The following is a 16,395-nucleotide window of genomic DNA, read 5'->3' on the forward strand; positions in this document are numbered from 1 at the left end:
CTCAAACTATATACCACATTAACCTGTCCCCTCTGTACCCCAAACTATATATCACATTAACCTGTCACCTCTGTACCCCAAAATATCTACCACATTAATCTGTCTCCTCTGTACCCCAAACTATCTACCACATTAACCTGTCCCCTCTGTACCCCAAACTATATACCACATTAACCTGGCTCCTCTGTACCTCAAACTATATACCACATTAATCTGTCTCCTCTGTACCCCAAAATATATACCACATTAACCTGTCCCCTCTGTACCTCAAACTATATACCACATTAACCTGTCTCCTCTGTACCTCAAACTATATACCACATTAACCTGTCTCCTCTGTACCCCACACTATATACCACATTAACCTGTCCCCTCTGTACCCCAAACTATATACCACATTAACCTGTCTCCTCTGTACCCCAAACTATATACCACATTAACCTGTCCCCTCTGTACCCCAAACTATATACCACATTAACCTGTCTCCTCTGAACCCCAAACTATATACCACATTCACCTGTCTCCTCTGTACCCCAAACTATCTACCACATTAACCTGTCCCCTCTGTACCCCAAACAATATACCACATTAACCTGTCTCCTCTGTACCTCAAACTATATACCACATTAATCTGTCTCCTCTGTACCCCAAACTATATACCACATTAACCTGTCCCCTCTGTACCTCAAACTATATACCACAATAACCGGTCTCCTCTGTACCTCAAACTATCTACCACATTAACCTGTCCCCTCTGTACCCCAAACTATATACCACATTAACCTGTCCCATCTGTACCGCAAACTATCTACCACATTAACCTGTCCCCTCTGTTCCCCAAACATTCTACCACATGAACCTGTCCCCTCTCTACCCCAAACTATCTACCACATTAACCTGTCTCCTCTGTACCCCAAACTATATACCACATTAACCTGTCTCCTCTATACCCCAAACTATATACCACATTAACCTGTCTCCTCTGTACCCCAAACTATATACCACATTAACCTGTCTCCTCTGTACCCCAAACTACATACCACATTAACCTGTCTCCTCTGTACCCCAAACTATATACCACATTAACCTGTCTCCTCTGTACCCAAAACTATATACCACATGAACCTGTCTCTTCTGTACCCCAAACTATATACCACATTAACCTGTCCCCTCTGTACCCCAAACTATATACCACATTAATCTGTCTCCTCTGTACCCCAAACTATATACCACATTAACCTGTCTCCTCTGTACCCCAAACTATCTACCACATTAACCTGTCTCCTCTGTACCCCAAACTATATACCACATTAACCTGTCTCCTCTGAACCCCAAACTATATACCACATTCACCTGTCTCCTCTGTACCCCAAACTATATAACACATTAACCTGTCCCCTCTGTACCCCAAACTATCTACCACATTAACCTGTCTCCTCTGTACCCCAAACTATATACCACATTAACCTGTCCCCTCTGTACCCCAAACTATATATCACATTAACCTGTCACCTCTTTACCCCAAAATATCTACCACATTAATCTGTCTCCTCTGTACTCCAAACTATCTACCACATTAACCTGTCCCCTCTGTACCCCAAACTATATACCACATTAACCTGGCTCCTCTGTACCTCAAACTATATACCACATTAATCTGTCTCCTCTGTACCCCAAAATATATACCACATTAACCTGTCCCCTCTGTACCTCAAACTATATACCACATTAACCTGTCTCCTCTGTACCTCAAACTATATACCACATTAACCTGTCTCCTCTGTACCCCAAACTATATACCACATTAACCTGTCCCCTCTGTACCCCAAACTATATACCACATTAACCTGTCTCCTCTGTACCCCAAACTATATAACACATTAACCTGTCCCCTCTGTACCCCAAACTATATACCACATTAACCTGTCTCCTCTGTACCCCAAACTATATACCACATTCACCTGTCTCCTCTGTACCCCAAACTATATACCACATAACCTGTCTCCTCTGTACCTCAAACTATATACCACATTAACCTGTCTCCTCTGTACCCCACACTATATATCACATTAACCTGTCCCCTCTGTACCCCAAACTATATACTACATTAACCTGTCTCCTCTGTACCCCAAACTATATACCACATTAACCTGTCCCCTCTGTACCCCAAACTATATACCACATTAACCTGTCTCCTCTGTACCCCAAACTATATACCACATTAACCTGTCTCCTCTGTACCCCAAACTATTTACCACATTAACCTGTCACCTCTGTACCCCAAACTATATACCACATTAACCTGTCCCCTCTGTACCTCAAACTATATACCACATTAACCTGTCTCCTCTGAACCCCAAACTATATACCACATTAACCTGTCTCCTCTGTACCCCAAACTATATACCACATTAACCTGTCTCCTCTGTACCCCAAACTATATACCACATTAACCTGTCTCCTCTGTACCCCACACTATATACCACATTAACCTGTCTCCTCTGATCCCCAAACTATATACCACATTCACCAGTCTCCTGTGTACCCCAAAATATATACCACATTTACCTGTCCCCTCTGTACCCCAAACTATCTACCACATTAACCTGTCCCCTCTGTACCTCAAACTATATACCACATTAACCTGTCTCCTCTGTACCTCAAACAGCTACCACATTAACCTGTCCCCTCTGTACCCCAAACTATATACCACATTAACCTGTCTCCTCCGTACCCCAAACTATATACCACATTAACCTGTCTCCTCTGTACCCCACACTATATACCACATTATCCTGTCTCAGCTGATCCCCAAACTATATACCACATTCACCTGTCTCCTCTGTACCCCAAACTATATACCACATTTAACTGTCCCCTCTGTACCCCAAACTATCTACCACATTAACCTGTCCCCTCTGTACCTCAAACTATATACCACATTAACCTGTCCCCTCTGTACCCCAAACTATATACCACATTAACCTGTCTCCTCTGTACCCCAAACTATATACCACATTAACCTGTCTCCTCTGTACCCCAAACTATCTACCACATTAACCTGTCCCCTCTGTACCCCAAACTATATACCACATTAACCTGTCTCCTCTGAACCCCAAACTATATACCACATTCACCTGTCTCCTCTGTACCCCAAACTATCTACCACATTAACCTGTCCCCTCTGTACCCCAAATGATATACCACATTAACCTGTCTCCTCTGTACCTCAAACTATATACCACATTAATCTGTCTCCTCTGTACCCCAAACTATATACCACATTAACCTGTCCCCTCTGTACCTCAAACTATATACCACATTAACCTGTCTCCTCTGTACCTCAAACTATCTACCACATTAACCTGTCCCCTCTGTACCCCAAACTATATACCACATTAACCTGTCCCCTCTGTACCCCAAACTATCTACCACATTAACCTGTCTCCTCTGTACCCCAAACTATATACCACATTAACCTGTCCCCTCTGTACCCCAAACTATAAATCACATTAACCTGTCACCTCTGTACCCCAAAATATCTACCACATTAATCTGTCTCCTCTGTACCCCAAACTATCTACCACATTAACCTGTCCCCTCTGTACCCCAAACTATGTACCACATTAACCTGTCTCCTCTGTACCCCAAACTATATACCACATTCACCTGTCTCCTCTGTACCCCAAAATATATACCACATTAACCTGTCCCCTCTGTACCTCAAACTATATACCACATTAACCTGTCTCCTCTGTACCCCAAACTACATACCACATTAACCTGTCTCCTCTGTACCCCAAACTATATACCACATTAACCTGTCTCCTCTGTACCCAAAACTATATACCACATGAACCTGTCTCTTCTGACCCCAAACTATATACCACATTAACCTGTCCCCTCTGTACCCCAAACTATATACCACATTAATCTGTCTCCTCTGTACCCCAAACTATATACCACATTAACCTGTCTCCTCTTTACCCCAAACTATCTACCACATTAACCTGTCTCCTCTGTACCCCAAATGATATACCACATTAACCTGTCTCCTCTGTACCTCAAACTATATACCACATTAATCTGTCTCCTCTGTACCCCAAACTATATACCACATTAACCTGTCCCCTCTGTACCTCAAACTATATACCACATTAACCTGTCTCCTCTGTACCTCAAACTATATACCACATTAACCTGTCCCCTCTGTACCCCAAACTATATACCACATTAACCTGTCCCCTCTGTACCCCAAACTATCTACCACATTAACCTGTCTCCTCTGTACCCCAAACTATATACCACATTAACCTGTCCCCTCTGTACCCCAAACTATAAATCACATTAACCTGTCACCTCTGTACCCCAAAATATCTACCACATTAATCTGTCTCCTCTGTACCCCAAACTATCTACCACATTAACCTGTCCCCTCTGTACCCCAAACTATGTACCACATTAACCTGGCTCCTCTGTACCTCAAACTATATACCACATTAATCTGTCTCCTCTGTACCCCAAAATATATACCACATTAAACTGTCCCCTCTGTACCTCAAACTATATACCACATTAACCTGTCTCCTCTGTACCCCAAACTACATACCACATTAACCTGTCTCCTCTGTACCCCAAACTATATACCACATTAACCTGTCTCCTCTGTACCCAAAACTATATACCACATGAACCTGTCTCTTCTGTACCCCAAACTATATACCACATTAACCTGTCCCCTCTGTACCCCAAACTATATACCACATTAATCTGTCTCCTCTGTACCCCAAACTATATACCACATTAACCTGTCTCCTCTTTACCCCAAACTATCTACCACATTAACCTGTCTCCTCTGTACCCCAAACTATATACCACATTAACCTGTCTCCTCTGAACCCCAAACTATATACCACATTCACCTGTCTCCTCTGTACCCCAAACTATATACCACATTAACCTGTCCCCTCTGTACCCCAAACTATCTACCACATTAACCTGTCTCCCATGTACCCCAAACTATATACCACATTAACCTGTCCCCTCTGTACCCCAAACTATATATCACATTAACCTGTTCACCTCTGTACCCCAAAATATCTACCACATTAATCTGTCTCCTCTGTACCCCAAACTATCTACCATATTAACCTGTCCCCTCTGTACCCCAAACTATATACCACATTAACCTGTCCCCTCTGTACCCCAAACTATATACCACATTAACCTGTCTCCTCTGTACCCCAAACTATATACCACATTAACCTGTCCCCTCTGTACCCCAAACTATATACCACATTAACCTGTCTCCTCTGAACCCCAAACTATATACCACATTCACCTGTCTCCTCTGTACCCCAAACTATCTACCACATTAACCTGTCCCCTCTGTACCCCAAACAATATACCACATTAACCTGTCTCCTCTGTACCTCAAACTATATACCACATTAATCTGTCTCCTCTGTACCTCAAACTATATACCACATTAACCTGTATCCTCTGTACCCCAAACTATATACCACATTAACCTGTCCCCTCTGTACCCCAAACTATATACCACATTAATCTGTCTCCTCTGTACCCCAAACTATATACCACATTAACCTGTCTCCTCTTTACCCCAAACTATCTACCACATTAACCTGTCTCCTCTGTACCCCAAATGATATACCACATTAACCTGTCTCCTCTGTACCTCAAACTATATACCACATTAATCTGTCTCCTCTGTACACCAAACTATATACCACATTAACCTGTCCCCTCTGTACCTCAAACTATATACCACATTAACCTGTCTCCTCTGTACCTCAAACTATATACCACATTAACCTGTCCCCTCTGTACCCCAAACTATATACCACATTAACCTGTCCCCTCTGTACCCCAAACTATCTACCACATTAACCTGTCTCCTCTGTACCCCAAACTATATACCACATTAACCTGTCCCCTCTGTACCCCAAACTATAAATCACATTAACCTGTCACCTCTGTACCCCAAAATATCTACCACATTAATCTGTCTCCTCTGTACCCCAAACTATCTACCACATTAACCTGTCCCCTCTGTACCCCAAACTATGTACCACATTAACCTGGCTCCTCTGTACCTCAAACTATATACCACATTAATCTGTCTCCTCTGTACCCCAAAATATATACCACATTAAACTGTCCCCTCTGTACCTCAAACTATATACCACATTAACCTGTCTCCTCTGTACCCCAAACTACATACCACATTAACCTGTCTCCTCTGTACCCCAAACTATAAACCACATTAACCTGTCTCCTCTGTACCCAAAACTATATACCACATGAACCTGTCTCTTCTGTACCCCAAACTATATACCACATTAACCTGTCCCCTCTGTACCCCAAACTATATACCACATTAATCTGTCTCCTCTGTACCCCAAACTATATACCACATTAACCTGTCTCCTCTTTACCCCAAACTATCTACCACATTAACCTGTCTCCTCTGTACCCCAAACTATATACCACATTAACCTGTCTCCTCTGAACCCCAAACTATATACCACATTCACCTGTCTCCTCTGTACCCCAAACTATATACCACATTAACCTGTCCCCTCTGTACCCCAAACTATCTACCACATTAACCTGTCTCCCATGTACCCCAAACTATATACCACATTAACCTGTCCCCTCTGTACCCCAAACTATATATCACATTAACCTGTTCACCTCTGTACCCCAAAATATCTACCACATTAATCTGTCTCCTCTGTACCCCAAACTATCTACCACATTAACCTGTCCCCTCTGTACCCCAAACTATATACCACATTAACCTGTCCCCTCTGTACCCCAAACTATATACCACATTAACCTGTCTCCTCTGTACCCCAAACTATATACCACATTAACCTGTCCCCTCTGTACCCCAAACTATATACCACATTAACCTGTCTCCTCTGAACCCCAAACTATATACCACATTCACCTGTCTCCTCTGTACCCCAAACTATCTACCACATTAACCTGTCCCCTCTGTACCCCAAACGATATACCACATTAACCTGTCTCCTCTGTACCTCAAACTATATACCACATTAATCTGTCTCCTCTGTACCTCAAACTATATACCACATTAACCTGTATCCTCTGTACCTCAAACTATATACCACATTAACCTGTCTCCTCTGTACCTCAAACTATCTACCACATTAACCTGTCCCCTCTGTACCTCAAACTATATACCACATTAACCTGTCCCCTCTGTACCCCAAACTATATACCACATTAATCTGTCTCCTCTGTACCCCAAACTATATACCACATTAACCTGTCTCCTCTGTACCCCAAACTATCTACCACATTAACCTGTCTCCTCTGTACCCCAAACTATATACCACATTAAACTGTCTCCTCTGAACCCCAAACTATATACCACATTCACCTGTCTCCTCTGTACCCCAAACTATATACCACATTAACCTGTCCCCTCTGTACCCCAAACTATCTACCACATTAACCTGTCTCCTCTGTACCCCAAACTATATACCACATTATCCTGTCCCCTCTGTACCCCAAACTATATATCACATTAACCTGTCACCTCTGTACCCCAAAATATCTACCACATTAATCTGTCTCCTCTGTACCCCAAACTATCTACCACATTAACCTGTCCCCTCTGTACCCCAAACTATATACCACATTAACCTGGCTCCTCTGTACCTCAAACTATATACCACATTAATCTGTCTCCTCTGTACCCCAAAATATATACCACATTAACCTGTCCCCTCTGTACCTCAAACTATATACCACATTAACCTGTCTCGTCTGTACCTCAAACTATATACCACATTAATCTGTCTCCTCTGTACCCCAAAATATATACCACATTAAACTGTCCCCTCTGTACCTCAAACTACATACCACATTAACCTGTCTCCTCTGTACCCCAAACTATATACCACATTAACCTGTCTCCTCTGTACCCAAAACTATATACCACATGAACCTGTCTCTTCTGTACCCCAAACTATATACCACATTAACCTGTCCCCTCTGTACCCCAAACTATATACCACATTAATCTGTCTCCTCTGTACCCCAAACTATATACCACATTAACCTGTCTCCTCTTTACCCCAAACTATCTACCACATTAACCTGTCTCCTCTGTACCCCAAACTATATACCACATTAACCTGTCTCCTCTGTACCCAAAACTATATACCACATGAACCTGTCTCTTCTGACCCCAAACTATATACCACATTAACCTGTCCCCTCTGTACCCCAAACTATATACCACATTAATCTGTCTCCTCTGTACCCCAAACTATATACCACATTAACCTGTCTCCTCTTTACCCCAAACTATCTACCACATTAACCTGTCTCCTCTGTACCCCAAACTATATACCACATTAACCTGTCTCCTCTGAACCCCAAACTATATACCACATTCACCTGTCTCCTCTGTACCCCAAACTATATACCACATTAACCTGTCCCCTCTGTACCCCAAACTATCTACCACATTAACCTGTCTCCCATGTACCCCAAACTATATACCACATTAACCTGTCCCCTCTGTACCCCAAACTATATACCACATTAACCTGTCTCCTCTGTACCCCAAACTATATACCACATTAACCTGTCCCCTCTGTACCCCAAACTATATACCACATTAACCTGTCTCCTCTGAACCCCAAACTATATACCACATTCACCTGTCTCCTCTGTACCCCAAACTATCTACCACATTAACCTGTCCCCTCTGTACCCCAAACGATATACCACATTAACCTGTCTCCTCTGTACCTCAAACTATATACCACATTAAGCTGTCTCCTCTGTACCTCAAACTATATACCACATTAACCTGTATCCTCTGTACCTCAAACTATATACCACATTAACCTGTCTCCTCTGTACCTCAAACTATCTACCACATTAACCTGTCCCCTCTGTACCTCAAACTATATACCACATTAACCTGTCCCCTCTGTACCCCAAACTATATACCACATTAATCTGTCTCCTCTGTACCCCAAACTATATACCACATTAACCTGTCTCCTCTGTACCCCAAACTATCTACCACATTAACCTGTCTCCTCTGTACCCCAAACTATATACGACATTAACCTGTCTCCTCTGAACCCCAAACTATATACCACATTCACCTGTCTCCTCTGTACCCCAAACTATATACCACATTAACCTGTCCCCTCTGTACCCCAAACTATCTACCACATTAACCTGTCTCCTCTGTACCCCAAACTATATACCACATTAACCTGTCCCCTCTGTACCCCAAACTATATATCACATTAACCTGTCACCTCTGAACCCCAAACTATATACCACATTCACCTGTCTCCTCTGTACCCCAAACTATATACCACATTAACCTGTCCCCTCTGTACCCCAAATGATATACCACATTAACCTGTCTCCTCTGTACCTCAAACTATATACCACATTAATCTGTCTCCTCTGTACCCCAAACTATATACCACATTAACCTGTCCCCTCTGTACCTCAAACTATATACCACATTAACCTGTCTCCTCTGTACCTCAAACTATCTACCACATTAACCTGTCCCCTCTGTACCCCAAACTATATACCACATTAACCTGTCCCCTCTGTACCCCAAACTATCTACCACATTAACCTGTCTCCTCTGTACCCCAAACTATATACCACATTAACCTGTCCCCTCTGTACCCCAAAATATAAATCACATTAACCTGTCACCTCTGTACCCCAAAATATCTACCACATTAATCTGTCTCCTCTGTACCCCAAACTATCTACCACATTAACCTGTCCCCTCTGTACCCCAAACTATGTACCACATTAACCTGGCTCCTCTGTACCTCAAACTATATACCACATTAATCTGTCTCCTCTGTACCCCAAAATATATACCACATTAAACTGTCCCCTCTGTACCTCAAACTATATACCACATTAACCTGTCTCCTCTGTACCCCAAACTACATACCACATTAACCTGTCTCCTCTGTACCCCAAACTATATACCACATTAACCTGTCTCCTCTGTACCCAAAACTATATACCACATGAACCTGTCTCTTCTGTACCCCAAACTATATACCACATTAACCTGTCCCCTCTGTACCCCAAACTATATACCACATTAATCTGTCTCCTCTGTACCCCAAACTATATACCACATTAACCTGTCTCCTCTTTACCCCAAACTATCTACCACATTAACCTGTCTCCTCTGTACCCCAAACTATATACCACATTAACCTGTCTCCTCTGAACCCCAAACTATATACCACATTCACCTGTCTCCTCTGTTCCCCAAACTATATACCACATTAACCTGTCCCCTCTGTACCCCAAACTATCTACCACATTAACCTGTCTCCCATGTACCCCAAACTATATACCACATTAACCTGTCCCCTCTGTACCCCAAACTATATATCACATTAACCTGTTCACCTCTGTACCCCAAAATATCTACCACATTAATCTGTCTCCTCTGTACCCCAAACTATCTACCACATTAACCTGTCCCCTCTGTACCCCAAACTATATACCACATTAACCTGTCCCCTCTGTACCCCAAACTATATACCACATTAACCTGTCTCCTCTGTACCCCAAACTATATACCACATTAACCTGTCCCCTCTGTACCCCAAACTATATACCACATTAACCTGTCTCCTCTGAACCCCAAACTATATACCACATTCACCTGTCTCCTCTGTACCCCAAACTATCTACCACATTAACCTGTCCCCTCTGTACCCCAAACGATATACCACATTAACCTGTCTCCTCTGTACCTCAAACTATATACCACATTAATCTGTCTCCTCTGTACCTCAAACTATATACCACATTAACCTGTATCCTCTGTACCTCAAACTATATACCACATTAACCTGTCTCCTCTGTACCTCAAACTATATACCACATTAACCTGTCTCCCATGTACCCCAAACTATATACCACATTAACCTGTCCCCTCTGTACCCCAAACTATATATCACATTAACCTGTCACCTCTGTACCCCAAAATATCTACCACATTAATCTGTCTCCTCTGTACCCCAAACTATCTACCACATTAACCTGTCCCCTCTGTACCCCAAACTATATACCACATTAACCTGTCCCCTCTGTACCCCAAACTATATACCACATTAACCTGTCTCCTCTGTACCCCAAACTATATACCACATTAACCTGTCCCCTCTGTACCCCAAACTATATACCACATTAACCTGTCTCCTCTGAACCCCAAACTATATACCACATTCACCTGTCTCCTCTGTACCCCAAACTATCTACCACATTAACCTGTCCCCTCTGTACCCCAAACGATATACCACATTAACCTGTCTCCTCTGTACCTCAAACTATATACCACATTAAGCTGTCTCCTCTGTACCTCAAACTATATACCACATTAACCTGTATCCTCTGTACCTCAAACTATATACCACATTAACCTGTCTCCTCTGTACCTCAAACTATCTACCACATTAACCTGTCCCCTCTGTACCTCAAACTATATACCACATTAACCTGTCCCCTCTGTACCCCAAACTATATACCACATTAATCTGTCTCCTCTGTACCCCAAACTATATACCACATTAACCTGTCTCCTCTGTACCCCAAACTATCTACCACATTAACCTGTCTCCTCTGTACCCCAAACTATATACGACATTAACCTGTCTCCTCTGAACCCCAAACTATATACCACATTCACCTGTCTCCTCTGTACCCCAAACTATATACCACATTAACCTGTCCCCTCTGTACCCCAAACTATCTACCACATTAACCTGTCTCCTCTGTACCCCAAACTATATACCACATTAACCTGTCCCCTCTGTACCCCAAACTATATATCACATTAACCTGTCACCTCTGAACCCCAAACTATATACCACATTCACCTGTCTCCTCTGTACCCCAAACTATATACCACATTAACCTGTCCCCTCTGTACCCCAAATGATATACCACATTAACCTGTCTCCTCTGTACCTCAAACTATATACCACATTAATCTGTCTCCTCTGTACCCCAAACTATATACCACATTAACCTGTCCCCTCTGTACCTCAAACTATATACCACATTAACCTGTCTCCTCTGTACCTCAAACTATCTACCACATTAACCTGTCCCCTCTGTACCCCAAACTATATACCACATTAACCTGTCCCCCCTGTACCCCAAACTATCTACCACATTAACCTGTCTCCTCTGTACCCCAAACTATATACCACATTAACCTGTCCCCTCTGTACCCCAAACTATAAATCACATTAACCTGTCACCTCTGTACCCCAAAATATCTACCACATTAATCTGTCTCCTCTGTACCCCAAACTATCTACCACATTAACCTGTCCCCTCTGTACCCCAAACTATGTACCACATTAACCTGGCTCCTCTGTACCTCAAACTATATACCACATTAATCTGTCTCCTCTGTACCCCAAAATATATACCACATTAAACTGTCCCCTCTGTACCTCAAACTATATACCACATTAACCTGTCTCCTCTGTACCCCAAACTACATACCACATTAACCTGTCTCCTCTGTACCCCAAACTATATACCACATTAACCTGTCTCCTCTGTACCCAAAACTATATACCACATGAACCTGTCTCTTCTGTACCCCAAACTATATACCACATTAACCTGTCCCCTCTGTACCCCAAACTATATACCACATTAATCTGTCTCCTCTGTACCCCAAACTATATACCACATTAACCTGTCTCCTCTTTACCCCAAACTATCTACCACATTAACCTGTCTCCTCTGTACCCCAAACTATATACCACATTAACCTGTCTCCTCTGAACCCCAAACTATATACCACATTCACCTGTCTCCTCTGTTCCCCAAACTATATACCACATTAACCTGTCCCCTCTGTACCCCAAACTATCTACCACATTAACCTGTCTCCCATGTACCCCAAACTATATACCACATTAACCTGTCCCCTCTGTACCCCAAACTATATATCACATTAACCTGTTCACCTCTGTACCCCAAAATATCTACCACATTAATCTGTCTCCTCTGTACCCCAAACTATCTACCACATTAACCTGTCCCCTCTGTACCCCAAACTATATACCACATTAACCTGTCCCCTCTGTACCCCAAACTATATACCACATTAACCTGTCTCCTCTGTACCCCAAACTATATACCACATTAACCTGTCCCCTCTGTACCCCAAACTATATACCACATTAACCTGTCTCCTCTGAACCCCAAACTATATACCACATTCACCTGTCTCCTCTGTACCCCAAACTATCTACCACATTAACCTGTCCCCTCTGTACCCCAAACGATATACCACATTAACCTGTCTCCTCTGTACCTCAAACTATATACCACATTAATCTGTCTCCTCTGTACCTCAAACTATATACCACATTAACCTGTATCCTCTGTACCTCAAACTATATACCACATTAACCTGTCTCCTCTGTACCTCAAACTATATACCACATTAATCTGTCTCCTCTGTACCTCAAACTATATACCACATTAACCTGTATCCTCTGTACCTCAAACTATATACCACATTAACCTGTCTCCTCTGTACCTCAAACTATCTACCACATTAACCTGTCCCCTCTGTACCTCAAACTATATACCACATTAACCTGTCCCCTCTGTACCCCAAACTATATACCACATTAATCTGTCTCCTCTGTACCCCAAACTATATACCACATTAACCTGTCTCCTCTGTACCCCAAACTATCTACCACATTAACCTGTCTCCTCTGTACCCCAAACTATATACCACATTAAACTGTCTCCTCTGAACCCCAAACTATATACCACATTCACCTGTCTCCTCTGTACCCCAAACTATATACCACATTAACCTGTCCCCTCTGTACCCCAAACTATCTACCACATTAACCTGTCTCCTCTGTACCCCAAACTATATACCACATTATCCTGTCCCCTCTGTACCCCAAACTATATATCACATTAACCTGTCACCTCTGTACCCCAAAATATCTACCACATTAATCTGTCTCCTCTGTACCCCAAACTATCTACCACATTAACCTGTCCCCTCTGTACCCCAAACTATATACCACATTAACCTGGCTCCTCTGTACCTCAAACTATATACCACATTAATCTGTCTCCTCTGTACCCCAAAATATATACCACATTAACCTGTCCCCTCTGTACCTCAAACTATATACCACATTAACCTGTCTCGTCTGTACCTCAAACTATATACCACATTAATCTGTCTCCTCTGTACCCCAAAATATATACCACATTAAACTGTCCCCTCTGTACCTCAAACTACATACCACATTAACCTGTCTCCTCTGTACCCCAAACTATATACCACATTAACCTGTCTCCTCTGTACCCAAAACTATATACCACATGAACCTGTCTCTTCTGTACCCCAAACTATATACCACATTAACCTGTCCCCTCTGTACCCCAAACTATATACCACATTAATCTGTCTCCTCTGTACCCCAAACTATATACCACATTAACCTGTCTCCTCTTTACCCCAAACTATCTACCACATTAACCTGTCTCCTCTGTACCCCAAACTATATACCACATTAACCTGTCTCCTCTGTACCCAAAACTATATACCACATGAACCTGTCTCTTCTGACCCCAAACTATATACCACATTAACCTGTCCCCTCTGTACCCCAAACTATATACCACATTAATCTGTCTCCTCTGTACCCCAAACTATATACCACATTAACCTGTCTCCTCTTTACCCCAAACTATCTACCACATTAACCTGTCTCCTCTGTACCCCAAACTATATACCACATTAACCTGTCTCCTCTGAACCCCAAACTATATACCACATTCACCTGTCTCCTCTGTACCCCAAACTATATACCACATTAACCTGTCCCCTCTGTACCCCAAACTATCTACCACATTAACCTGTCTCCCATGTACCCCAAACTATATACCACATTAACCTGTCCCCTCTGTACCCCAAACTATATATCACATTAACCTGTCACCTCTGTACCCCAAAATATCTACCACATTAATCTGTCTCCTCTGTACCCCAAACTATCTACCACATTAACCTGTCCCCTCTGTACCCCAAACTATATACCACATTAACCTGTCCCCTCTGTACCCCAAACTATATACCACATTAACCTGTCTCCTCTGTACCCCAAACTATATACCACATTAACCTGTCCCCTCTGTACCCCAAACTATATACCACATTATCCTGTCTCCTCTGAACCCCAAACTATATACCACATTCACCTGTCTCCTCTGTACCCCAAACTATCTACCACATTAACCTGTCCCCTCTGTACCCCAAACGATATACCACATTAACCTGTCTCCTCTGTACCTCAAACTATATACCACATTAAGCTGTCTCCTCTGTACCTCAAACTATATACCACATTAACCTGTATCCTCTGTACCTCAAACTATATACCACATTAACCTGTCTCCTCTGTACCTCAAACTATCTACCACATTAACCTGTCCCCTCTGTACCTCAAACTATATACCACATTAACCTGTCCCCTCTGTACCCCAAACTATATACCACATTAATCTGTCTCCTCTGTACCCCAAACTATATACCACATTAACCTGTCTCCTCTGTACCCCAAACTATCTACCACATTAACCTGTCTCCTCTGTACCCCAAACTATATACGACATTAACCTGTCTCCTCTGAACCCCAAACTATATACCACATTCACCTGTCTCCTCTGTACCCCAAACTATATACCACATTAACCTGTCCCCTCTGTACCCCAAACTATCTACCACATTAACCTGTCTCCTCTGTACCCCAAACTATCTACCACATTAACCTGTCTCCTCTGTACCCCAAACTATATACGACATTAACCTGTCACCTCTGAACCCCAAACTATATACCACATTCACCTGTCTCCTCTGTACCCCAAACTATATACCACATTAACCTGTCCCCTCTGTACCCCAAATGATATACCACATTAACCTGTCTCCTCTGTACCTCAAACTATATACCACATTAATCTGTCTCCTCTGTACCCCAAACTATATACCACATTAACCTGTCCCCTCTGTACCTCAAACTATATACCACATTAACCTGTCTCCTCTGTACCTCAAACTATCTACCACATTAACCTGTCCCCTCTGTACCCCAAACTATATACCACATTAACCTGTCCCCTCTGTACCCCAAACTATCTACCACATTAACCTGTCTCCTCTGTACCCCAAACTATATACCACATTAACCTGTCCCCTCTGTACCCCAAACTATAAATCACATTAACCTGTCACCTCTGTACCCCAAAATATCTACCACA

The sequence above is a fragment of the Salmo salar genome, chromosome 01, assembly GCF_965601325.2.
Source record: "Salmo salar chromosome 01, fSalSal1, whole genome shotgun sequence".
Taxonomy (NCBI): domain Eukaryota; kingdom Metazoa; phylum Chordata; class Actinopteri; order Salmoniformes; family Salmonidae; genus Salmo; species Salmo salar.